Source organism: Vanessa cardui, chromosome 7 (assembly GCF_905220365.1).
Source record: "Vanessa cardui chromosome 7, ilVanCard2.1, whole genome shotgun sequence".
Lineage (NCBI taxonomy): Eukaryota > Metazoa > Arthropoda > Insecta > Lepidoptera > Nymphalidae > Vanessa > Vanessa cardui.
Window position 1 is genome coordinate 13,336,837 of NC_061129.1, and position 27,050 is coordinate 13,363,886.

Here is a 27,050-nt window from a genome sequence, read left to right on the forward strand (position 1 = left end):
TGGCTCGAGTTATCTGATTAGACTTGCTAGTTTAATTGATATGCTTATATTAGGTACTAATTCGCTATTAATAGTAGGACATTGTTGATGTCGTTATACCGGTTACCTTTCACATCAGACCACAAGAACACCTTGATGGCTGTCAACAGTTATAAGCTGTGGTGAGCGATTTTATTAAAGAAAACCTTTGCAAATTGTACTTCAATTAAATTCTTTATTCATCTGGATTTAAAAATAAATTTTACTAATTCGTAAGCATATGCATTAATTGTTTAAAATTCATAATATTTAATGTTGTTTTTGTTGTTATAGGTGATGCTGTTTTTGGTCAACAGTAAGTTTAAGGAGTACTACTCATCATGCAGGACGTAGAATTGAGCACAAATGTGCAAAATGAACTCTTTGTCTCATCCTCGTAATGGGATGAATAGAAAAATCTGATACTTCCAAAATGCGCTGATTTAATGACTTTAAGTGCATTTATGGAGGATAGATTAACAAGGTTCATTACTCTAGACTGCAGTTGAGAATCATTTTACTGACCCGACTCAGTGGTCAACGGCCTTATAAGCACGGTTCTCAACTTAGTCTTCTCTAGAAGTACCAGTTCCATTGCACGAAAGAAAAACTTCCTTCTGTATCCAAAGTGATTTGTTAGACCTTGATCTTCAATAGTAAATAGGGCACTAAACATCAATTGTACACGAATGACCTAAATTGAACTAATGGATACTTTTCAAGCGAACGATTAATCGGAACCCAGTCAATCGATTCGCATTGTAATGTAGGTCGTCACTAAACGTCTTGAAAGGAGAACCGCGTATAAATGGGTTACAAATGACATCTAATATTTGTAACTAAATTTAAAATATTTTTATATGAGACAACATCACATAAATTTTTTGATCCCAATGTAAGTAACGAAAGCACTTGTGTTATGGAAAATCAGAAGTAACGACGCTACCACTAACACCCAGACCCAAGACAACATAGAAAACTAATGAACTTATTCTATATCGACTCGGCCGGGAATCGAACTCAGTGGCGTATCCATGAAAACCGGTGTACACACCACTCGACCACGGACCAAGACTACGGTCTTTAATGTACTTGTTTTAAGAAAAAGACTTCTCGGAAGCAGGCCAGTGTGAAGAGTTTTACAGTGATTCGTGAGTCAGAATATTTCATAACAATTCAATCAAATCATGTTCCATACAGCCACTGGTACATTACTTGCTCTCCCTTGTGTAGCATAACCATAATTTCAGACTGTGAGAGGGAGTGAATAGAAACCTGTATTTAGGCGTTCATAATATATGGGCTATGGGTTTTGTGATTGCCCAACTTTGACAAGGTACATCATGTAAATTTAGGTTTTGTTTTAGATTGAAAATACAAAGGATATTATTGACTATGATACAAAATTATATTATTATCGCAATGAATGAATAGAAGATAAAGAAGAAAGAGAAATTTTTCTCCTATTTTATACGTGTTACAACAAATTATTATAAAAACATTTTTACATAGTTTTTTTACCAAATCTTAAGTTGAGATTCATTTTTATTTACTGGATCATCTAGGTTCTAATTTAGTCTACATGAATTAGAAGACTTTGATCTTGAATAGGACAATTAATTATACCTCTGTACCGGTTAGCGGTTCTACAATGACTTTAATCGGAATCGATTGAATCGATACCGATTGAAATAGGTCATTGTTCATCTTACTCGGCGACTTAAATAAATATTTGTTACATACACATAGATACATGTCCAGTGTAATGTTTGTACAAAGTAAATAGAATAGGTATATATAAACGTAATAAGTATCTGGATCTGAATCGGTACTGTGGTTCAAATTTGGACTTTTTTATATTTATTAAGTGATCGTTCGATTTTCAAATATGATTATAACTGTTAGTGAAAATTTTAAGTAACCATTTTGTATTTCGAACAAATTTTTCCCTATTTTTTACTGACGACATTAAAGCTTGGAAGGATTGCCATACAAAAAAATAAATCTGTGCACAGAGTTAAAATGTCACTGAACTGTTTGTGTGAAGATTAAAATTAATATTGACGAGATGGTCGAGTATTATTCTATATGTTTGAAAACTAAATCTAGCCAAATATTATATTTGGGAAAGTAGTTCTGTCTGTTTCTCGTTTTGTCAGGGCCAAATCACTGAACCGAATTTGATGAAATTGTTATGAAGCAAATTTGAACTTCAAGACCATTATTATTAATTTTTTGTCAAGACCAAATCACTGAATCAAATTTGGTGAATTTGGTATGAAGCAAGTTTGAATATCAAGGAAATTATTTATGCCTCATACCTAACAACCAACATCTAAAAAGTGATTGATGCCGCGGGGGATAAATTCGTATTCAAAAGCAACTTAATATGATATATCTATTTATTACATATAAATCAACATCTATAATAATTTAATGTCAATAAATAAATAAACATTACTGTGAAACAATCGTTAAATGCATTACCTAATGCCTACGCATAATTTGATTTGGCTCGATAAATAGAACCATACTTCCGAGTGGGTAGGAACGGCGCCTACATCAATCTATCCTTGATTGAATTATTCAGATTTCATAATGCAGAACCAATTTGTACAGGAAAATAAATAAGAGCAACTCGTCATGATTACCTTTTGGGGTTCCGTAGTCAGAAACTCCATGATTAATATTTAGGGTATCGTAATCTGGAGCGCTTAGATTAATTCTTGTTACCATTATTATAGCAATTGTGTAATGAAGTCGAGTCGGTCAGATGGTGAAGGAAAATATCGTAAGGGAAAACTGTATGAATCGAATGAAAATCTGCCACATGGGTTGCTACCAACACGCATTGGAGCAGCACGCTGTTACTTTACCTTTTACTTTATTATACTAGCTTTGCTAAAAGAGACCGACTCATTTGGGGCTGCTTATTCATTAGGATATGTATATAATTAAGAATAATAATAATAATAATAATAATTTATTTATTCTCTCCCACATTACATATATTACAGTTTAAACGTATCTTAATAATAAGTACAATAATGTGTGGGAGACAGGAGCCCAAACTAGGTTGCCCTGTGCTAAGGGTCTCCTGGCTCCACCTCTAGGATATCAACAATTTGTTATATAAAATTACATGTAATATGAAAAAGACCAAACATGATATAGACATTGTAAATTATGAAATAAAGACAAATAAAATGAAAAGTAATTTATGTTCGTGACTTTGTTGTATGTGTGCGCGCATCTGCGAATTTCCGTGTATGTGTATGTGTGTGTGTGTGTGCGTGTGCGTGCTTGCGTGTGTGTGTGTGTGAGTTAGTCGGATCGTGGTTATGTATAGCCATTACATTATTATTTTTTCTGTCTCGTCATAGTCAAGTATTAATAGCCAATCAGTTAGTTTTTTCTTACATGAGAATTTAATTAAATTTGAGATTGTAAGTATTCTATTTATCTTATTATACAGCCTTCCTACTTTAAAATTATAAAATTTTTGGGCAAAAAAAGTTTGAACTCTTTGAGTTTCACAGACCTCATAAGATCTTCTTGAGTCAACTGCATCTATTTGTGATGTATTTATCATTGAGTGTTTTTTTAAAATCATATTTTGTATGTAAAGTTTTCTGACAGATAGAACATTTGCCTCCTTATATACATTTACAGTTGGGAATAAGCGAGGCTTAGAGAGAGCTACTTTAAGCAACATTCTTTGAGCTCTTTCCACCTCAATTATGAGCGTTTTACTCGAGCTGCCCCAAACTGATATGCAATATGCTATTAAAGATTGGCATAATGATATATAAACAGTCTTGACGAGTCTCCAGTCAGCGATATTTCTTAAATTTTTAAAGATATAAGTGAGCTTTCTAATTTTTTGACTTACTTGCATTAAATGCCCTTTAAAGGCGAGGTTCTGATCGATTGTAACACCTAAGTATGTAGTTTGATCGGTTCTGTTAATCATGGGACAGTTACATGTAATGTGATTTTTTTGATTGCAGGAATGAGCTATTAATTCATGTAGAATTTTATTACGGTAGGTGTTGCGTATAAAAAAGGTTATGTATTGAGTTTTTTGTGGATTAAGCGTGAGAGTGTTTAAAGCCATCCAGTGATTAACCGTATTAAAACCCTCTTGTGCTAATAAAAATACCTCATTCCATGTTTTACCATGAAATGTAAGAGTGGTGTCATCGGCGTATGATATTATTTTACACTTGCTTAGATTAAGGTTACAAAGCTCATTTATATAGCACAGAAATAGAGTTGGGCCTAAAATGCTGCCTTGGGGAATTCCATAGGTGATAGGACTCTCATTGCTAATCACATCACCTATTTTAACCTGCTGGGAGCGATCTTGCAAGTAATTTTCAAAAAGTTGTAGCTGTTTACCTCTTATACCTAAAGCTTCTAACTTCTGAACCATTTTATTAAAAGACACCGTATCGAAGGCCTTTTGAAGATCTATAAAAATTGTAAGGCATTTTTCTTTATTGTCTAATTTATCTACAATGTGATTTATGAGGGAATGAACTGCATCTGATGTTGATTTTCCTTTCCTAAAGCCATATTGTGAATCAGATAGTAATTTTTTATCTTCCAAATATTTCAGAAGCCTATTATTTATAATTTTTTCAAGTAGTTTAGAGAGGGAAGGTAATATCGAAATAGGGCGATAGTTTGATACTATGTTTCTGTCTCCGGATTTGAAAATTGGTTTAACGATGGATTTTTTAAGAGAAATGGGGAATACACCTTCGGATAAACATCTATTAAATATGTAGGTCAGTGGGGTCACAATAAATTCATTTAAACATTTGAGTACGAGAATATAGATAATATACATACCTATAATAATTCAATGAGTAGTTCATTCAAAAACTTATTTACATTAACTTATCTGAGTGCAAGAAAGTAATAAAGCGATTTAAAACAGGAAAGATCTATAAATAGCTTAAATTGTATTTTAACACAAATATCCAATCCAGAAAAAAATATGAAGCGCTTTAAAGCAGGTCTAAAATAAATAAAATTACATATTCATATGCAATAATATAGAAATCATAAAGCTGTCTATAATTACCGGCTAGCCACAATTTATATTTAATATACTTTTATTCGCAATTCGAGATTAATGGAGCTCGAATGCGATTTGCGTTATCGCATTATTCGATAGGGCTGCGGTCGATAGCATCGAATTTGCGGTTATCGATGAAAATTATCGACAAAGAACGCGTCATTTATTCTCTTTAAGTTACGGAATACGGACTTTTATCGGATAATATATTGCCGTTGAAACATAAGAGACAATGGGGAATAGAATATTGATATTTATTTCGTTGTGTTTTGCTCTTGTAGTTTTATACCTATTAAGTAGATACTTTATACACTTTTGTTATTCAAGTCCTTTACGCGGCTTACAGGTTTACTGATTTCTGTCAAATCTTTGCTCTCTCTTAGTCGATATCTCTATCTCTTTCTATTATACGCGATTAAATATATAGCATTAATTAAGCTATTATTTTATATTTGTTTTAATTCACAAGGGATTTTCATTTATTTTAATATCTTTTTATATCATGTAAATAACAACTAGAGATACATATTGACACACATATCTACAATTACTTTTTTATTATTGTTAAGTATTATGACTTTGTTACAGATGTTACAAAAGGAAGAATACAGAAATAACGAAAATCGAAACTAGGTGGCAGATCTTTGTGCAAGCTTGGCTAGGTGAATAATGTAAATAGACACCCTTTTCTTATATACTTTTCTGTTAAACAGCAACACTTTTGTGTTTCGGTTTGTAAGTTGAGTAAGTCAGTGTAACAGACCAAGACCACTTAACATCTTCGGATGGGTGGTGGCCATCTAAGGAGTTGTAAATGCGCCAATGCCTATTAAGAGACCCATATAGTGGCCTATATAAAAATCCGTAATACATAATAAAAATGCATAGGGCAATATTACGGACGAATAATATGGACAAAATAAGTTCTACTAAGAAATACCAACAAGAAATTAATTAGCTATTCTTCATCATCAATTAATTACATGTCATAATTATATAGAGTTAAATTAAAATGTCCTCTCAACGACTAATTTCGAAATTATTTAACATAATACATACTTTAAAATAAAATGTATTATGATTGTATACCTACAATTAATTGGTAAATTTCAAATAAAGAATAACACAATAGGCGTAATGTTGCAACAATAAAAAAAACATCGTCTTTGTCCTGCTTTGATGTGAAATGTCTAAAAACATTTCTATTTAGATTTAAAAGTACAATATAACATCAAATAACTTTATCCACTTCAAAATCAACAGAGAAAAGAACACTGAAAACAATCCAACAATAAAATAACATCTTATTCTATTTTCCGAAGCAATATCTATACAAGTATTAAAACAAAGACTCGACCGCTATTGAATTTTAAATTAAAACCTTCATGAAATATTAACACTCGGATAAAGCTACGTGCACACTGGCCGCGGATATTCAAATGGAATGCGCTTGCGCTTGTCGTGACTCCGGAGGTCGAGAGTGTGCTCTGCTGTTTACCTTATGCTAAGCGGCGAGATGGCAGCTTGTATTATATAAATTTTAAGAAACGTGTTATGAGCGCAAGCGGGATACCTAATATAAAAGAAATTAAAATACTTCAAATTTGTAGACAGGTTTATATAACTTCTTAAAGCAAATTGGTGATAGCATTATTGGGCTGACTTAATTTTGCCGAATACGACGTTTTTTTAATGATCAAGTAAAAGATTTTTCTAGCTACTTAATTGTATTAACAAGAAATGTTTACCCGCTTATCGCTTATAGCTCACACCACCAACTATCTCCCATCCACACCGCGCTGCATACAAAACGGTAACTGTATACGCGGGTGTATTGAATCCGGCGGTGCAGTCTGCCGCAGGTACCATCCCTTTATATTATAAAAGCAAAAATAAACTCTCCCACGATAAGCAAATGGCAGGAATAAATAAGAATTATCTAGATTGCTATCATCAGCCCGTGTTTAGCCTTATACGGAGCGCACGGACGCTCATAGGATTTATTTTCATACTCTGAGATAAGATTTCTACTGATAACTCAGATGAATTACAGTAATATAATCTCATATATTTTAAATTACCATAATTTATTTGTTTACTTAACAAAATTATATTGTTTTACATACTATTACAATGAGGTATTAATTAAAAACAAATGTAAATTAAAAATAGTTTTACAAATAATGACCGCGTGGAATGGTGGCAAGAATGCAGTAGCAATTATCCGTTGAATCGTTATTCCGATCCTCTTGGTAAAAAACTGTAAAATAAATAAATAACAACGGAATATATCATTATTTTTTTAGTTAGATCTGTTAGTAATGTACATACGCGTGAATACATCGAGGAACAGATATGAAATTGTGCCTCGATTATAATTGCATGAAAAAATAAGGCAATTAAAAATTAAATCAAAAAACGATATTTTCTAAAACTCTTTATACATCACAAAAAATATTATACGCGATTTTAAATATAATAAATAAAAATTAAATCCGGGCTCAAATTGTTACTGACTTCTAAATAAGAATAAAACGATGATCAAGAATGTGCAATGGACCAATCAAGTAATGATTGGTTGCACACATGTGTAATACCATAATGCATATTATTAAATCACAAATGCACTCTTCGAAGTCGTAAGGACCCGGGATAAACAGACACAGACTTCACTTGAATTAGCAATTCAAGATTCAGACACACCCACGTGTCGATAACGTAACAGGAAAATGCACTCAAAATGTAAACAAAAACAAAAGCTAGTCATTCTTATTCAACGCGAGCGGAGTTCGTGTGTTGAATGCGAAATGAACAGTCTTGGATGCGCACGCGTCGATTCAGAGTCGTTTTAAACTTGGAATTTTGATGTCATTAGCTTATTAGGAATTTCTTTAAAACAATAAATAATAAATTCAACAAAACGAAAAACCGACGTAACCCAAAACACTTTTTCGAAATAAAATAATATACTACTAACTACTAAAACGTAAAAAAAAAATTACGTATTCAAAATATTTTTTAGAGTTCTCCTAAGTAAAACAAATGAAAAATATTAGATTACTTATAAGTTGATTTACGATTATATAAGGTAGTTATAATTATTGTTATATTTGGAGTCGGTGTCAGCCACGAATACGCACCTTACCAATCACGAGAAAGAAGCGATAAGAGTCCCTTGATTGACACACTATATTGTCAAATAAAAGGTTCTATAAAACGTATTTCTTAATTCTATAAAACGTATTTTTTAATATACTCTCGCATTAATTTTTGCTAGATATATTGTTGGGTTTTCTTGGCTGACATGTATATCGCAAGGATATGATACAGTTCAGCTGCACAATTATTCTCTGAAATAAATACAAACAAAAATAAGAATGTAAGACTTATTCGCAGCGAGTTATGTGTGCTGTGTGTGTGCATTCGCTGGTGAATATGAATAGATTTACCGTGATTCCGTGACCGGCGCGAATCGGACAAACTGAGATTACGCACGCGGTTATTTATAAACAGGGGAAATTGTTTTTTTAATCGTAATATGCTACATATTTTAATGAATTGCTTAAAATGAATACTAAGATTTCTTTGAGCTGAGATGGCCCAGTGGTTAGAACGCGTGCTTCTTAACCGATGATTTCGGGTTCAAACCCAGGCAAGCACCACTATATTTATGTGCTTAATTTGTGTTTATAATTCATCTCGTGCTCGGCGGTGAGGGACAACATTGTGAGGAAACCTGCATGTGCCTAATTTCATCGAAATTCTGCTATATGTGCATTCCACCAATCCGCATTGGAACAGCGTGGTGGAATACGTTCCAAAACCTCTCCTAAATGGAAGAGGAGGCCTAAGCCCAGCAGTGGGAAATGTACAGGCTGTTACTTTACTTTTTATGATTTCTTTATTAATTTCAGTTATGTTGTAATCAAACCGTAAATAAGTAAATATTACGTTAAACCATTTATTTTTAAACATCAATGTTGAACGTCAGAGTGACCTTGAACTTTACTTCCATTCTTTCTAAAAAGTTTCACTTTTAAATATATTTTCAGCTTGTTAAGTATGAGAAAACATTTCTTTTGGTAGTTCATTACCTAAGAACAAAAAGTTGATCAATCAATCAATTAAAATAAACTTTAATCAAGTAGGCTTTTACAACTTTTGAATCGTCATTTAACAATTAAGTGAAGCCACCACCGGTTCGGAAAGTAGATTCTACCGAGAAGAACCGGCAAGAAACTCAGTATTTACTCTTTTTCAACATTTAAAAAATACAGTCATACGAATGAAATACAATTATATATGTATGTAATGTATCCTGCGTGGAAGTCAACAGGTATATGATGTAAATAAACACTACCTTATAAATATACAAAAATATACAACGCCGTATTCCGTAGAGCCTATAAAGTCCTTGAATTTACACCGTAGTGAGTTTATTCATAAACCCTTATTTCTAGATAGCAATTAATTAAAATCCCATCGTGTCCACTCCAACATCACAGCTGAGTGATTGGCAGATGATAGTAGCCTTTATTTCAAGCACAATAAGAACCAAATTAGAAGTATCGACTTGAGATCATCTTTTTTTAATATTGGTAGAGAAATGGTCAATATACGAATGGAATAATGTTATTCTATGTGGTTGGATGAAATAAACGTTGAATAATATTAGCAGGAGTGTTCTTTGAAAGGATTTCGTTCACCTTTTTCTTTTAAGTCGGCAGTTTTACTTTTAGTGTTATCGTCTGACCTTTTAAGATGTTTAAGGAGAAAATATTAATAGATTTTTATATTAGTTTAAATATCTATTAGGATTTTCAATGTGTATTGCATTATTAATATTTTTATTTACTGAATGTATTTTTTTATAATTTGTGTTGATGAAAAAACTAGTTTAAGGCTGCGCACACACATACTTCATTCACAAATAAAATAAAAATCAATGAGTTTGTGCAATTTTACTATGTTATTATAATTATGTTTTTTTTTGTAAAAAAAATAAGTTTGTTAAATATGTTTATATAAAAATGGCTTACCTTACATATCCGTTGTCTATTTATTGTTTAGAATTCTGAACTCATAAATCTGTAACAAGAAGAAAAGATACATAATATTAATTAGGAAATTTTATAAATAGTTATCATACCCATAATTCATTAGAAAATATTCGTCTTTCATTTTTTACAATTTTTAATATAAAGAAATAATATATAAAATAAATAAAACTCGTGTAAAAGTGCTGATTGGTTTAATACCATATTAATTAAGGTTATGTCAGTTCGTTTAAACGGAACGGTACGGATAAAGTCATTAATTTATCTTCATTTCTTTTAATTTAGCGGGGAAAAATCAAATAAAAATATAAGTGAACATTTGAACACGATCGTGAAACGTCAAAAAATGATTAATGCGCCATTATTAATATTTATATAACAGCTAAAGCATATACGTGTCAAAATATCGTATCCCCGTAAGTCAAATGAATATAGAAAGTGAAATTTTATTATTTTATACACGCAGGTTAGAGAAATTGTATCACCCATAGCACAGACTACCTTGACTGATTTTTTTTCACTATTTACTATTTCCTAGAAAGTAGTTTTCCTGCAATGAAAAGTTTACTCTGTATGTTGATAAATATAGACGTATCATTATAATCGTACTTATGGATATCAAGTATTATCTAAGAAAAAGATATAAAACAGTCATTAATTTAATTGTATATTATCTTTCAAATAATATTTTTTATTGACAGACGAGTTCAAATTACATTTTAAATATAGAAACGTAAAATTCCAAAAAAAAGATAAAAACAAATTACTTTCGTTTCGCTACAAATTAATTGTACATTTTTACGCTCCTTACTTTTCTACGCACATTTTAGGGCAGCATGATGAATAGGCCGAGAGGCGCTGCGTCACTCTTTTATATTGCAAGTGTTATTTTGGCGCTAATGAGGTAGTTTAATGGTAACCCTTCAGCTCGGGGGTTACGCTGAAAAGACGCGGCTTTGTCTTGTGTATCTCACTCGGCTGAGCTCAAGTGCCGCCTCTTGTTAACTTTATACTTTACTTGACTTAATATCTTATATTACCAAATGACATACACTTACTCCGTTAGTCCTCGTCTATCACAAACCTACAGAATATTGTATTTCTAGCCGCAAGTCTATAAATACTTGCTGACGTCACATCATCTTAGCAGTCTTTGTAGAGTAGAGTTAATAACAGTCCGTAAATACTGCTAAAGTATGTATGAAGTACGACTATTTTACCAGGACTTTGAATTTTTCTTCGCTTAAGAATTCCCAACAATGACCTGTTTATAATTTACATTACTGTTAAACTATGTGTATGACTCAATTATTTATTACTATTATCTGTATATACAGATGTATGTATGGACAGTAATTTTTCAGTAAAATAATTTTGTGACATATACTTAAGTATGGACAGTACCTCATCTGTGATATCACAGATGAGGTACTGTCACTTTGTCTATTAAACATTATAATATTATATTTTTAATCTGTTCACATGAAAATTGACAGATACTCGTCATGGCGGGAAAATTGATTATCTGATTGTATAATAATTCTTATAAAATGACATACGAAAACCTAATAAACTTCTTTTTTTTTTTTTTGGAAGTAAGGTGAATTTCTTAAATATGTTAATTATTTATTTTGCTGCATTTTAGTAAGTGTTTATTTATGGAAGGGAAAAAATCCATAGTAACGACTTCTGCTCTGTATGTCGCGGCTTCAATTTCTTACAGTTACCTTTTTTATGAGCTAAGAATTAATCATGAGGTGTATAAAACATCTCAATTTCATTTATATACTTTACAAAGTTACTTGTATTTTATTTTAGGGTAGGGGAGTCCTTATATAATATATAGTTGTATATAGATTGACATTTTTTGTTATTGGAAATGATAAGTCGTATTGTTTTAGAGAAATCAAGTTATAAAATTTGTTTTGAAAGCGTAGGTTTACTATAAAATTATAATGGTATAATAATCACTTAAAATATTAAAAGGTTATTTTATAAATAATCAGTTACAATGCCTTACTTGGCTATTCTCTTTTAAACGAATAAGTCTAACCTTTTAAACATTTTATGTAATATTTATTCAATAATATTCAAATTTGTTACCAAATACAAAATTCTTACGACTAATTAAAATTATTTTAACAGTTTTAATTAACATTTATATTAAAACCTGAGTTAAGTAATTCAGTTTTACGATGTTTCATTTCTAAATGCGTTCGTCGTATCGCGTCGTTACGTCTGTCGGCGACCTTAGCGAGGGTCGTTTGAAAATATGAAGTCACTGTGAAAATTATGTTGGGTAAAAACACTGCAGTTAATTACATTTCACGTGCCACGTATAATATACCTTAATGCTCGGTAATAAGGGATATTTTGAAGCAATTCCCAGTAAGAGGAACGACGCATATGAGGAGACTGCAACACTTGTACCCCCTTTAGTATCTGGCGTTTGTACAATGTGTTATCTCATATTAATCGGGGTTGGAATTAATTACTGACAGATTTTAACTTCATAATATGTTTATTTCAATAAAGTTGAAAAATTCGTGAATTATATGTTTAGTTTTTATTCGTGGCTCTTATTCGCGAGGTGTTTGTACTTCGTAGTTCAACTATTAGAGTTGATTACTTTTTCATATTAATCATAGGTCTAAAGTTGGTTTAGTGGTGAAATTACACAGACAGGTATTATGCATTTATCATTTCATTTAGATTTCGATTCGAGTAGGTACGAATAACAGTCTGGCCGCCCTATTTTGGTTTTCATGCTATACAGCTATACCTATATATTTCATAATTTCAAATTGGCGCTGACTACTTAAGTATATGTCACAAAATTATTTTACTGAAAAATTACGAAGACTAATTTTGCTTGCAGCGTATTGAAATACTACAAAATGTATTGATAGTTTATCGACTATAATATTTTCCTCATTTTATGCTTTACCAAGAATTTATCTAAATATAAATTACGGACCTGATGGAAAGTGGTCACTAACGCACCATACATACATTTTTATTATTTTATTATAATTATTTATTCAACCTTCAAACAGCAATAATAAGTACTTTTTGGTGGTACAATATCTGATGAATGGATGGTACCTACCCATGGTCTTGCACAAAAGCACCAATTAAATTGGTAACTGAATAAATATATTCCTTGATGTTTTCCACTTAATTATAATTTATTACTTTTCATCAGATCTGAATTAATAAAAATGTAATACGAGATTTTAAGTAGAATATTCTATCCCCATAATATTTTCATTTCATTTTTTTTAATATTAATTAATACTTTCATAGCATTCAGGAGTCGAAAAACGTTGACCCAAATGAAACTGGGTCTTCTGTAACGAGGGAAGTAACTTTCTGTATGAAAAACAGACAAGTATACGTCCTCCGGTATAAAATCATTTTATACGTTCTTTTTCGACATGGCCGTGACCGGGTAAATTGGATATACACATATATTTTTAATTTGTATTTACTTAATAAGTTGCTTCGTTTTATATTTTTTAGATAGCTTATAATCTCTTCGTTTTTTACGTTATTTTGTTTCAAGACATAATAATTAATCATCTAATATCTCTATGTACATATCTCAACATGTAACTACATGTGCTTGCCGCCGTCTTAAATAAAACTACGGAAAGGATTTAAATGCTTTTTTGTCAATAGAGTGATTCAGGAGGAAGGTTACTGTTTATAATCGTGTACATTATAGAAGAGCATAAGCCGGGAATTTCATCTTTCCTAATATTGTTTTCTTTTTATATTTGATCTTGTATGTCTAAAAATTGTATAGAGACCTGAGTGAAGCCGGATTGGGTATGGATATATATGGATATAGAAATGCAACTGACTGATTTATCAAGAGATCACCGAAACTATAGGCAGGTGACTTTAAATTTAGCACAGTAACTCCCGAGGTAGAAGTTACTTAGCACTAATATTGGTTGGCAGCACTTATACTGTGTTCACGAGTAAAGTTAATAAGTTTATTGATATGGGACACTGTAATCTTATTCGCTTAATTAAGGCATTTATCGGATGTAGATGGTATTAAGAATGTTCCGTTCAAAGAAAACATAACGTACGTTTATTTGTAACAGCTTACGACATGAACAGCTACAAAAACAGGTTTCACTTAAAAAGCAGATATTTGAACAGAAAATCGAGTTTTACTTCCGAAACTCAGCCTAATGAGAACTAGTGACTTTTAATTCAGCAAACTTCATCACCCGAAATGGTTAACAATGCGACGGCTCTCAAACAACAAAGTAGCGAAACTACCAAATTTAGTTACGAACTTGAAGGTAAAACCCTTTGCATTAGGGCCACCGCACATTCTTGCAGAGTATTAAGTTTTGTTTCGCACGCAAAGGGCCTCCGTTATGCAACTTTGGCAAGAGTTCGGGTGATGATGATGACCCTTTATTGCCGGACCTTCAGGCGCTTCATCTACATGTGTTGGATATGTTGAGGAATTTTGTTTGTTTGTGTGCACGTGTGCGTAATCGTAATTACTACATAATATATTATACAGAACCCGCGTTACGTAACGCTGTCTGAACGCGTTAATTTCTAAAACGACCTAACCGATTTACATACGGTTTTCATCAATAGACGAAGTGATTTGAAATGGTTTTAGGTGTATTAAGGTTTTGTATAACTTATGACGACGATAGATTATGTCAGAAAAAAAAACCGACTTAATACCTTAGAATCTAAATGACTTATGTATTAAGAAATAATCTTTTTGTGTTAACTGTTTTTCTATCCGAGCGATGCCATAACCAGTAGTCATTTGTTTATAATTATGAAATATTTGCGATTTTAATATATATTGTATTAATTAGGATTTTTCGTGGTTTTAATAACTAATTAGTTGTTAAATTTGAAAGAGCTTCATTAATTTGTTTTGTTTTACCAAATTTCTTTCGTTGGATATTACAAATAAGGTTATACTTAATAATTATATTTTATTTGAAACACTAATTAAAAAATAATTTAAGATTACTTTTCGCTATTGTTCCACACTACAATTTTATTTTATAAAATATACTTTACATTTATATTATTAAAGTAAATTTAAAATTGTTTGAATTTTAATATTATAATTATTTACGTGTTCAATGGGAGCCTGGATGCTTTATACTCAACGGTGAAAATTTACTGAATATAGTAATGAAAGGCCTTAAACATACAAATGGTAACCACGTCAGTCAATAATCGACCTATATATTGACATTTGTCAATCTCAGGCTGTCCAAATTAGGAGTTAAATTTAGAAGTTGATATCTCATATATGGAAGGAGAAAACTGCTGCGCCCACCCCAAATAAAATTTGGATGAGGGCAGGAGGATGAAGATGATAGTTGATATCTGTCAAAGCACGTACCACGTACCAAATACCAATCTCTATCCCGACAAATTGTCGTTCCATTTAATTGTGGTAATATAAATAAATTCATCTGTATTTGTACTTTTGAACACACTTGTATATAACAATCTTCTGTGCAGTTTGCTGGTCTGTCTGGTTGTATGTAAATTATTTATTATACATCATCATTACATAGTATACTATGTAACAAAGTCGCTTACCGCTGTCTGTCCCTATGTATGATTAGATCTGTAAAATTACGCAACGGATTTTCATGCGTTTTTTTTTTAAAACACAGTTTTTTGATGAGAAAGATTTTGTATATAATACATGGACAATTTAGAAAAGAAACACTGATAAATATAGAGATAGATATTCTCTACCATATTCAGCATCAGAAATGCAAGCGTGCGTACCCGGGTCGGGTCGCTAGTGGCATTATAAACTCCACGAGTGACGATATATAAATAAACGGTTCGACATTAATCAACATTTATTATTAGACAATATTTGATAAACAGAATTCAATTAATTAAAACATGTACAGAACCAGTTCACAATAACGGCTACACGGTCTCAATTCAATTGCAAATTGTTCCAACGTTTGCTACAATTACTAGTTATACAATATCCACGGAGTTGGGCGTGTTCTTGTTTAGAATATTTGTGTTTATTGTATTAGCTTCCAACGAATTCACTCTTTCATTTATTTTTTGAAAGAATTTTTTGAAATTTTATATCAAAACTTGGTCATGTTATACTATTGATTGTGAGTACAACTAAATAAATATTTGCGAACATCACATAAATTACTCTGATCCGAATGTGAATCGCTAAAGAACTTCTATTATGGAAAATTAGAAGTAACGACGGTACCACAAACACCCAGACCCAAGAAAACATAGAAAACTAATGAACTTATTCTACATCGACTCGGCCGGGAATCGAAGTCATTGGCGTATCCATGAAAACCGGTGTACACACTATTCGAGCAAGGAGGTCGTTAAATACTAATACTAAATAAGCAATCAATACTACTAAATACAATAATAATACTAAATAGTAATAAGTACACAGATACAAATACTAAATAGATTTAAATAGATAACACGAGAACATATCGACGCTCCGGATTAAAATGAATTTATAATAAGTAGCTATAAGATTGTTTTGGAATATATTGAGATGATAATACATAAAAAAGCAATAGTAAAAGAGATAAGTATGCAATATGAATACGATGCCAACTCGTTTAAATCGAAAAGTTTATACATAATATATGTACTACCTATCAAAATTAAGTCGTTGATCAGACAAGATATCTTTTAATAAACTTTTTTGTATATATGTATTACCATTGTTTACAGATATTATGATAATTTGCAATGTAATTTGCATGATTCCATAATCTCACCTGTGTTGCCAGATATGAAATTACCGGCATAATGTTTCCATTATACACGTATGAAGTAAAAAATATGTTAAACCTTTTAATTAAGTGTATTAAAAAGTGCACATATTTAACTCATGTAGTTAATCTAAGTACTGCCAACTGTATGTACATGTACAAAAAGTATGAATAAAACTTCAATATGTTTATTATTTAAGTGACAGGTTATATCCATTAATACAATCGGCTGGAGTTATATAGTAGCTTGTATAAATACCTGCAAACTATTAAGGGCGATACGGTAATCAATTGAATTTTATCGGCATAAACACGGCCGCGCATTTGAGCTGTCAATACGTACATGCACGTCGCACGTGCTGTTGGCGGGTTTTTGCTATAATTGCAAGACTTGTCTGTCATCTTGACGGCATAGCACAGATAATATACGAGTTTAAAAATACTAATTCATTCTCCTTTAATACAAAACTTTATTTAAAAAGTATATTTCTAATATGACATTAATTAAACAAAAATCTGATTTTTTTATAAACGAAAAGATGTATCGAATTATGTACATATTTTTTTATAAGTACCGTTGACTCTCCATGGCACAATGATCGCGGTGATCTTATTTATTATTTACCCTCGTATTCATTACTAAAGGCACGGTAACATTTTTAGCACACTTTTAATCAATTCGTACATCAAAAAAGTAACAGGTAATAAATACAATGTACAGTCAAATTAATTGCAGCCCCCCGTGTGTTACAACAAAAATAAATTTATGAACGTCATATCCCATTTAAGTTCCGCTGGTATTTTATAATCTTGCACCTGTATTATAAGATTGAATTAAATGTACAATCAATAAAAAGATAAAACAAGCATCGTACTCTTGTACCGCGCGGTAGAGATGCCACAAATCATTCTTTGTTTTATCTTGATCTTCGTTCGGTGACAACTATAAATTGCGGGTTTAAGTGATGAACTTACAGACAAATAAAATTTGGGAGTACATCTGTTTTTTTACGCATCCAAATATTCCATACATGATACCAGTGGTGCAGAAAAGTTTTGTATACTAAGTATACTAGTCGTATACTTAGTATACAAAACTGAGGTCATGATCATGAATGTTATTAATTACTTTTCTGTTATCTGTGTAATGTATCCATAGATTATAAATTTACTTTGTCCTTACATTTTGAAAGTCAAATTGATAATGACAGTAAGATAAAAATCAGCATGGATGTTGCTACAAAATAAAACGAGTTGTCGTGGGACTCGTGGTTGTAATGAAGATTTATTTTAAATAATAATTTAACAATTAAAAAATGAATAAAAATTACCATTGAAATGACACGAAATAAGTTCATGCAAAAAATACAGTTGTCAATTTATTTTAGCGTGCATCGCCTAAACGTATACACTTTTTAAACAATTTATTAAATAAGTCTGGGCATCATGATTTGTGCTATTTCTAGTGTAGTTAAAGAGTTAATAATTTAAAAATGTATTATTTCCAATATTCGTATATCGCAAATAAGACATTTTTTAATAGTATAGCTTAACTTTTTGTAATGTGCGTAGTATAATCAATCTATCAATCAATTTAAACGTAAGAAAACTTTATCAGTAATCGCTAACGCTTATTGCTTTGGACGAACAAACCGGTTCGTTCTCAGCTCAGACGGAGCGTCGTACACATCCACCTGGTGTCTGATTCATGGAGATTTTCACTAAATTATGCCAGACTCGTTTATCGGGTTTTTGTACTTGCAACGAGTAAGTGTTTAAATTGAATGCCATTCATGCGCACGGGCATGTAATGGAACTCGTTCGTGTCATTATATGCCAACGTTTCAATTTTGTCGAGTTTTGGTAGTCTTGTATATAAGATGTTATATTATGTTAAAAAAATTAGATGAAGCTTGACATTATCTACTTATGTGTAAGTAGTGTGGAGTGTCTGTTTGTAATATTAAAAAAACCGATTTTTACTCAATGCATATGTATGTATACACATACCAAAACTTTTTTTTAAATGTTAGTCTGTACTTCAGTTTATTTGTTCTGGCCTATCTCTGCAACGACTGGACCAATTTTGACGAGATTGAGAGCATTGTAATAAGGGAGTATCTAAGGCGAGAAAAATAAGCTTTTTGTTAAATTCAAATGCGCAAGAAGTCGCGAGCTCAGTTAGTCTACACTAAACTAGTCTAATTTACATAATACTAACTGTTTATATTAAAATAACAGTTCCTTGCGGTGTTACTCAAGTTACACATTTATGAATCGCCTCCGTGGGTGAGAGGAAAATGTTATATGAGTAGTTTAAACACCTTTTGCAATGGAGGGGGATTGCAAAAGGTTTACAGAGTTTTTTTTTTAAAAACTTATTGCAATTTCCTCCTCCATCGTCGAGTCACTACTCGATATATGTACCACTGTACACCAGTGTTAATGGGTAGTCAACTCCGAGGTCCCGGGTTTGATTCCTGGCTGAGTCGATGTATAAAAAGTTCTATAGTTTTCTATATTGTCTCGGAACTAGGTATCCGAGGTACCGTAGTTACTTCTGATTTTCCATAACACAAGTGCTGTAGTTACTTCCATTGGAATCAGAGTAATGTATATGATGTTGTCCATTATTTATTTATTTATTCTTAAACTTTTAAAATATTAGTATATACGTGACTTAGGTGTTATTTTAAAAGTATATACATGGTTTCGACGATATTATTGAAGAAAATCTAATATCAAATAATCGAAGTGCTCGCTGTATTGCAAGCATCCGTTGACAGATATTTTTATCGGTGTGAATTCAGAAATTGTCTCAGCAGCAGACAGATTCTCTTCAGATAAAATTTAAAAGTGCAAACATTAAATTTGTAAATACAGACAACCAAATAATATAGCTGGTCATCAACAATAGCAATTTAGATTATCAAAAACTATAATCATGTAGGATTAACTTGATCTCATACTAAAATGGACCCGCCTTTGTTCTGCATACTTCGTACTCCTTTAAAGAAGTTCTTTTACGATAATAGTAGAGTAAGTAGTACTTTCTTATCGTATATACTTTTCTATAACAAAATGTCATTGACCTTTTATTATTCTCAAACATTGTTATTTTCTTTTAATCGGATATTCAATTCGTAGTACGTAGCGAAAGGAACTGCGATCCAACCGCGTGCCCCAAGACAAGTTTCATTTTTTTCTTTGAATTTATTCTACAAAAACAAATACAGTTTGTAAGCCTTGTCTTATATACGAATATATGTATGTATATCGTATATACATGAACAGAGTTCGATGTTAAACGATTACAATTAAAATCGAATAGCACAATAATACTATCAAATCGAATTGATACCTGATTCATCAGATAAATCTGCTTAGCGGGACATCGAATCAATCACGTTAATGAGGGCGAGCATATCAAAACATCAAATTGAAACTTTGTGACCAAAGCCTGTTTTAATTAGTCCAGCTTCGTCACTGACTTTATTATTAAAAGTATCCTTAAATTGATTACGTTTTCATTCGATTTAAATTAGTGGCATTAGGAATACTTTCTTTGGGTTTAAATTTTTTTTTGTCAAAATAATATCTTTTGTAAAACGATCGAAATATTATACTCCGTTCTAGATTTAAAATGACAAATGTATGTTTTTATTCTACGAATGTATAAATCTTAAGCCATTTTACAAATCAATTATAACTTTACTAAAAAAATAAGATAAATGTGCCTTAAATAAAGTGAACTTAAATTGTAAAACTACTTGAGGCTTTTACAATCTGCTCAAACGGATCGGTTTCACGCCTGTTTAAGTATTTCAATTGACATGCCATTTTCTCACACTTCTTCTTAAAATTTAATTGAGTACACGAAAACGCGGTTACGCTTGCCCGGCTTTGAACCCGTAGTCTCAGGTGTCAAACCATGTTACCGGTCGCTTAATAAGGCATTTATCCAAACAAATACATATTTTTTTCACAAACGCTATTTTCTGCAGATGAAATATTAGAATTAAAAATGATACAGCTGGTTATGATCTATGACAATTATCCAGCTTAATCTGTAGCAAACATTTGTAATCGACACGTTATACTCGCAGCATCCACATTTGATGTGTTACACTTGCTTCTACTATACATACATAGTTGATTTTTGCAGATTTCTTATTATAAATCGTTTTTATATAAATAGTAGTCAAATAAGAATTAGCTTTCGTTAAAGATATTGCAATGTATTCAAAAATAACTTAAATTTGTAATATAGTTTACAGAAGGATATATAAATTATTAGTAACTACACGGAATTTGAAACTAAGGCCTGAGGGCTTTATAAGCTAGCTAATAGATTAACAAAGTTTATTTAAATTCGACGAGTTTTCGCCTTCGGCTTCTCTTACATTTTAGGGACTGGTTTTCAGGGTTTTGGGTATAATAAGTAACCAATGTCGTTGTTTAAAATTGAAGCGTGTTTCATACCAAATTTCATCAAATTCGCTTCAGCAATTCTGCCTTGAAGGAATAATAGATAGATATATAAAGTTACTTTCGCTATATGAATATATTTTTAATTTCATTTGATTTATATATCCTTGCCATTGCTAACGTTAAATTGTTAATATAATTAGCACAATTTAAAATCTAAGTGAAAAAGATAGATAATCTTGTTTTGTTATAATACTTTCTATCTATTCAAATATCCGGCAATAACGAAGCTGATTTTAAAATTGATGTCTTTGATGTTGCGTTTAAGTATTCTCTGTAGTCCAAAGGAAAGCGGAGTAAGAATGTCAGAAATACGAAATCATTATTACATTTGCATACAACAAGAACATACGAAAACATGAACACATTGTTCTCGTACCTGTTGATACAATGTAAACTTGATTTCAACACATACATAGTCTTATATACAGGTACATACAAGTTGTACGACGCGGTTTTCGCTGTTATAAATTCCAATTATACTCGATAGTTTTATATCTTTGACGAATGTTTATCCAAATTTGGCGACCAACTGCGTAATGGATTTTTGTTTTATTTTAGAGAGGTTTGGATCAATTTGCTACAGGTATGACAAATACAGGCGATGGTCGTAGTTGTAGGATCCCTCACAATTTCTCACTCAAATCACTGTACTACTGAGAGTTATTTGGTCTCCATAGCAATAAGGCGTAAGTGTTGTGTACAATATAATATCTGAACCAAAGAGTCACCTAAAATGTTTTGGTTTTGTACGATACAAAATTAACATAAATTGTTTAGAGGCATTTTCGACCAGCGGTATACATCGAATCTTAGCGTAGCTATATTACGTACCATTATAACAGGTAACTGACAGCCACTAGCTAACACACCTGAGGTCTAAAATAATGACCTGGTTATTAAACTGCCGGTGATGATTTGCACGGATACAATGGCAAGCCTCAAAGTCCATATATGGACTTACTATATACAATTCTTTATTCAATATAAAAATAAATTTATTTCTTTAATTTTCTCTAATAGTTCAACTGAAGTCAAGCTAGCAACTACAGATGTAATGAGAATATTGTCTGTCAATGAAATATACTTTGATAGGATAAATAGTCGTGGCAATATTATCACAAATGCCGATAGCACATGTATCGATTTTGTCATCTGTTCAGCTGCTTTATATGTTCAACCAGAGTGTACCATAGAGTATGGTATTCACTATGACGAAATATTAATAAAATTAATGTAGAAGTCGAATGTAAAGGCACTCCTTATGTTAATAAAAAACAATGTTTACGATTTTTGTATGACAATAACATTACCAATTTTAAAAATGGAATGTGAATTTTTAACCGACTTTAAAAAATGGAGCACGTAGGTAGGGAGGTAACGTTTTTTGTTTATGATCCAATTTTGATATTTTCCTGCCCTGGTTTAAATTGTTACTGATATTGAGCGTTGTTAGTTTTTATTCGAAACGTACATGCAGGGAAATATCTGAAGTCGTTTTTTATTTTTTGTTTGAATAATTCTCTACACAAAACCACCTGACCTTAGCTTGCTACATTCAATATTATATAAAATCGGTGATGCGAAATAAAATACCGGTTTCACTAGGGGGTGTAATTATGAATCGATAATAAAGTGAGTACGGGTAACTCGTTACTAGAAGTTTTTGAAGTATCTTCTTACATAGTTATGAATGCAGTTCTCAAACGTAACCACTTGAGAACCGCATTTGTGAAACCATTGTCCGATTTTTAACCGACTTCAAAAAAAGGAGGAGGTTCTCAATTCGTCGGGGCCTTTTTTTTATTTATTTTTTTTTATTTTTTATGTATGTTACCGAATTACTCGAAGATGGCTGGGCCGATTTTGACAATTCTTTTTTTGTTTGAAAGGGCATATTTTACAGGTGGTCCCATTGTCAGGAGATCAGGATCTGATGATGGGATCCTGGCGAAATCGAGGGAACTCCTCAAATTTTATAGGCACACCTATGGTGATTTCGGTTTTATTCAAAGTGCCTTGGTCATATGTTCACGAAAAGTGACATTTGATGAAGTGGAACTGATGATGAAGACCACAACTGGTAATCAGATCCTATTAGTAAGTAACTATTTTACGGGTTTAGTTCTATTTCTTTAAGATAGTCGTCAAGCAATTGATGTTAGTAAACATGCCTATGATGAAGTCTAGCTGATGGTGGATTACCCGGAGAATTCCTCAATGATTAACGGCATTGCACCGGGAAAAATGGTATTGTCTAATTGGCGATGAGCAGTTAACATTAGGCTATTGTAACTTAGGTAACGCTTAATTTGAGTTGCAGTCCACGTCGTGTTGAAACGGGGTGAGTTATGTTTAGAGTCGAAAGCCGAAATGTACTGAGTATAATAAAGTGAATGATAAACACTACCAATTGTAATTATAAATAACAAAACAACACTGAAAAGCATTAAATAAATTTTTATAAATTAAAAAAAACCGCCTTCAAAAATGAACTAAAAAGAAAAAAATAATCAGTTACATCCATATCCAATTTACGATTTTTTAATCACCTTTTGAAGTCGGTGCCAACAAAGTAAATAAATTCCTATATTGAAATCATTTAATTTGTATCGATAGTAAGGTTTGTCTAATGGTGTCATCTATACAATAAATAGATTTAGTTTTTGTATGTATGTATTATGTATTATGTACCTATATTAGCAATGTCGGCACCGACTTTGAGAGGTGATTAAAAAATCGTTAATTGGATATGGATGTAACTGATTATTTTTTTCTTTTTAGTTCATTTTTGAAGGCGGTTTTTTTTTATTTATAAAAAATTATAATGTTATTATATTTGATATTGACATTAGTATCGAACGTATAGATAGTTTGACAGATGTAGAGAATTTATTATATTAAACACACCTATATGTGTAACTGTATATTATATTTGGCATAGTTGATATATTTTTTTAGTTCTCCAACTCAATTTGGGTAGTTGAGGCGTTTACGAGCTGGCATATTGGAGGACAAATGTGCTTAACAAAAACAATCGGCTGTTACGACAAAAACTAGTTGAGATGGGGTAGTTTTATCCACTATGCCGTAACCACATTGTTTCATTAGAAAGCTTCGGAGTGTTTATATACAGGAAAGATATTACAAAGATAACTAACCTAGAGATAAAAATAAATGTATTCAAGTAATATTTGGTTTATATTTAAATATAAAATATGATCACCTATATCGATACTAGCGATCCGCCCTGGCTTTGCACGGGTGCAATGCTAATACTAAATATACTACAAGAATTTGTTTATTTACGACATCATATTAGAAACTTCTAAAATGATCAGTTTTTCTTTACTATATCGTAAATGTATTATATACAATAACCTTCCTCTCTAATCACTCTATCTAATAAAAAAAAAAAACCGCTTCCAAATCCGTTATGTAATTTTAAAGATCTAAGCATACATACGGACAGACAGCGGTGAGCGTCTTTGTTTTCTACTATGAAGCACTTAAAATACAAACACAGAGACAACTATATAAACATCCAAGAACAGATCTCAAGATCGAATAAACGTAAAGACATAATACAAAACAAACAAGCTAAACACACAAGCGCGTCTTACAAATACAACAATAATAGAATACAGTCCACGTAGAGGCGCTCCATCAAAAATGTTCCGGCAGACAATCGAAGTGGTCTCCAGGGAGCATCACTTTTTACAATATCACGGGAAAGTTCCCAGGAGCTGCCAGAAATCTCCGTGAAGAATGTTATAGCGGGGGACGGGAGGGAAAAAATATTCGGGAACGAATCGACGTCAGCCGAATGTCGGAATGCACGAATCGTCTATTTCGAATATAAATGGAATTTCTTACGTTTATTTTAGTATTATTTCTTTATTTAAATAAGATTATTCTACTGTATATTTTGTTTTTATATATCAACTTATTAAATTACAATTCAATAATTTTTAGGTTATATTATAACATAAATATGTTATCTGTGGTAAATATTTGAACGATTAAAAATAAAATAAGTACGTCAATTTACTGCTTACAAGTAAGAATATAATTGTCATTACTGTTTCAGTTTAGGACCGTAAAACTATTACAAACATATTTTTAAAAAATTCCATGATTTATTTTTATTTATAATCGTCTATTATTACTTTATTACTAAAAGTAAATCTTAATCACAAATACATTTTGCTAAGTTTACATTTCCAACATAATAATTTCATTTAGCTTTATAGCCCATAGAACCAAAGTTATAGCGAATTCAGAAAAGGGCACAGGTCGTTTGGTATAACTAATAAAAAGGTTCAGTAGGTGTCGCCGGGCACAATAATTATAGCTTAACGTCTCACTCGTCGGTAAGCGGATTATGACGCCGCTTGTCTGCAACAAGGGTGACTAAAATTTTAAACTTTTTCACTCTTACTCTTACACTACATATTATAAAACAAGGTCCCCCGGCCGCGTCTGTCTGTCTGACTGTTCGCGATAAACTCCGTAAATACTGAATGAATCTTAAAGCGGGTCAATGCGGTTAATTTGTAATTTATTAAGGTTTTTGTGTAAATAAATGAAATGGAACGACAATTGTTAAATATGTCGGAGAAAAGCAACAAAAAATATATAAATAAAGGGTATATTTAAATAAACTTACGTCCACCCGTGAGAAGCCGGTGCGGGCCGCTATTAATATATGACATAAAAAAAAAAACATAAATTAATACATGTCAATTTTTGAAAATATTCTTACTTCTCTAAAATATTTAAGCAACTTGTTAATCGGATCGACACCGAAGTAACTTTAGTCACTTTATATATCTATTGATATCTATCAAATATAGTCACCCTACAGGCAGGTGTTGCGGGGGAAGCAAATCCGTCATAAATAAATCAGATTTGACACTTTCAAACAGCGACGTAAAACAATTTGGGGGATGAATTCGATAAAAATTTAAACCATCAACGATGAAGCAACAACGTTAACCAAACCGTATTTACGTGTCGTTAACTTGAATTGTTACATCGTATTCTTAAATTGATCTTTTGTTTTAGATAGATTATCGCTTATACATCAATCCTCCGTGGTCGAGTGGTGTGTACACCGGTTTTCATGGGTACGCCACTCTGAGGTCCCGGGTTCGATTCCCGGCCGAGTCGATGTAGATTACCATTAGTTTTCTATGTTGTCTTGGGTCTGGGTGTTTGTGGTACCATCGTTTCTTCTGATTTCCATAACACAAGTGCTTTAGCTACTTACATTGGGATCAAAGTTAATGTATGTGATGTTGTCTCATATTTATTTATTTATTATTTATTATATATGAAAAAAAAAATAAAAAAAAAAAATATTGTAACACTTTCTAGCTTATTCGAGACAACTTTTGTGTTGATATATTTTTAAATAAAACAGTTAAGTCTTTTTTGTAAACATAATTGAGCAATATAAATTCGCAGAAAAATAAGATACTTTGCGAACGCAACCAAATCGACGTTTGTGATACAGAGAGAATATTAAAACACTTCTCTGAGCAATTATTTCGCAGATGTGTGCCTAAAGAAGTTCGTGGCACAATTACGTGACTCGTGTTTATA

General features: G+C 31.7%; 1 protein-coding gene across 1 annotated transcript in view; it reads right to left on the bottom strand.

The window, feature by feature from the left end:
• LOC124530892 (insulin-like growth factor-binding protein complex acid labile subunit) overlaps positions 1-27,050 on the bottom strand; it is a 240,818-nt gene that overhangs the window by 119,285 nt on the left and 94,483 nt on the right. Inside the window, exon 3 of the mRNA XM_047105253.1 lies at positions 10,144-10,192. The gene's annotated coding sequence lies outside the window, so the exon portion shown is untranslated. The remainder of the gene's footprint in view (positions 1-10,143; positions 10,193-27,050) is intronic.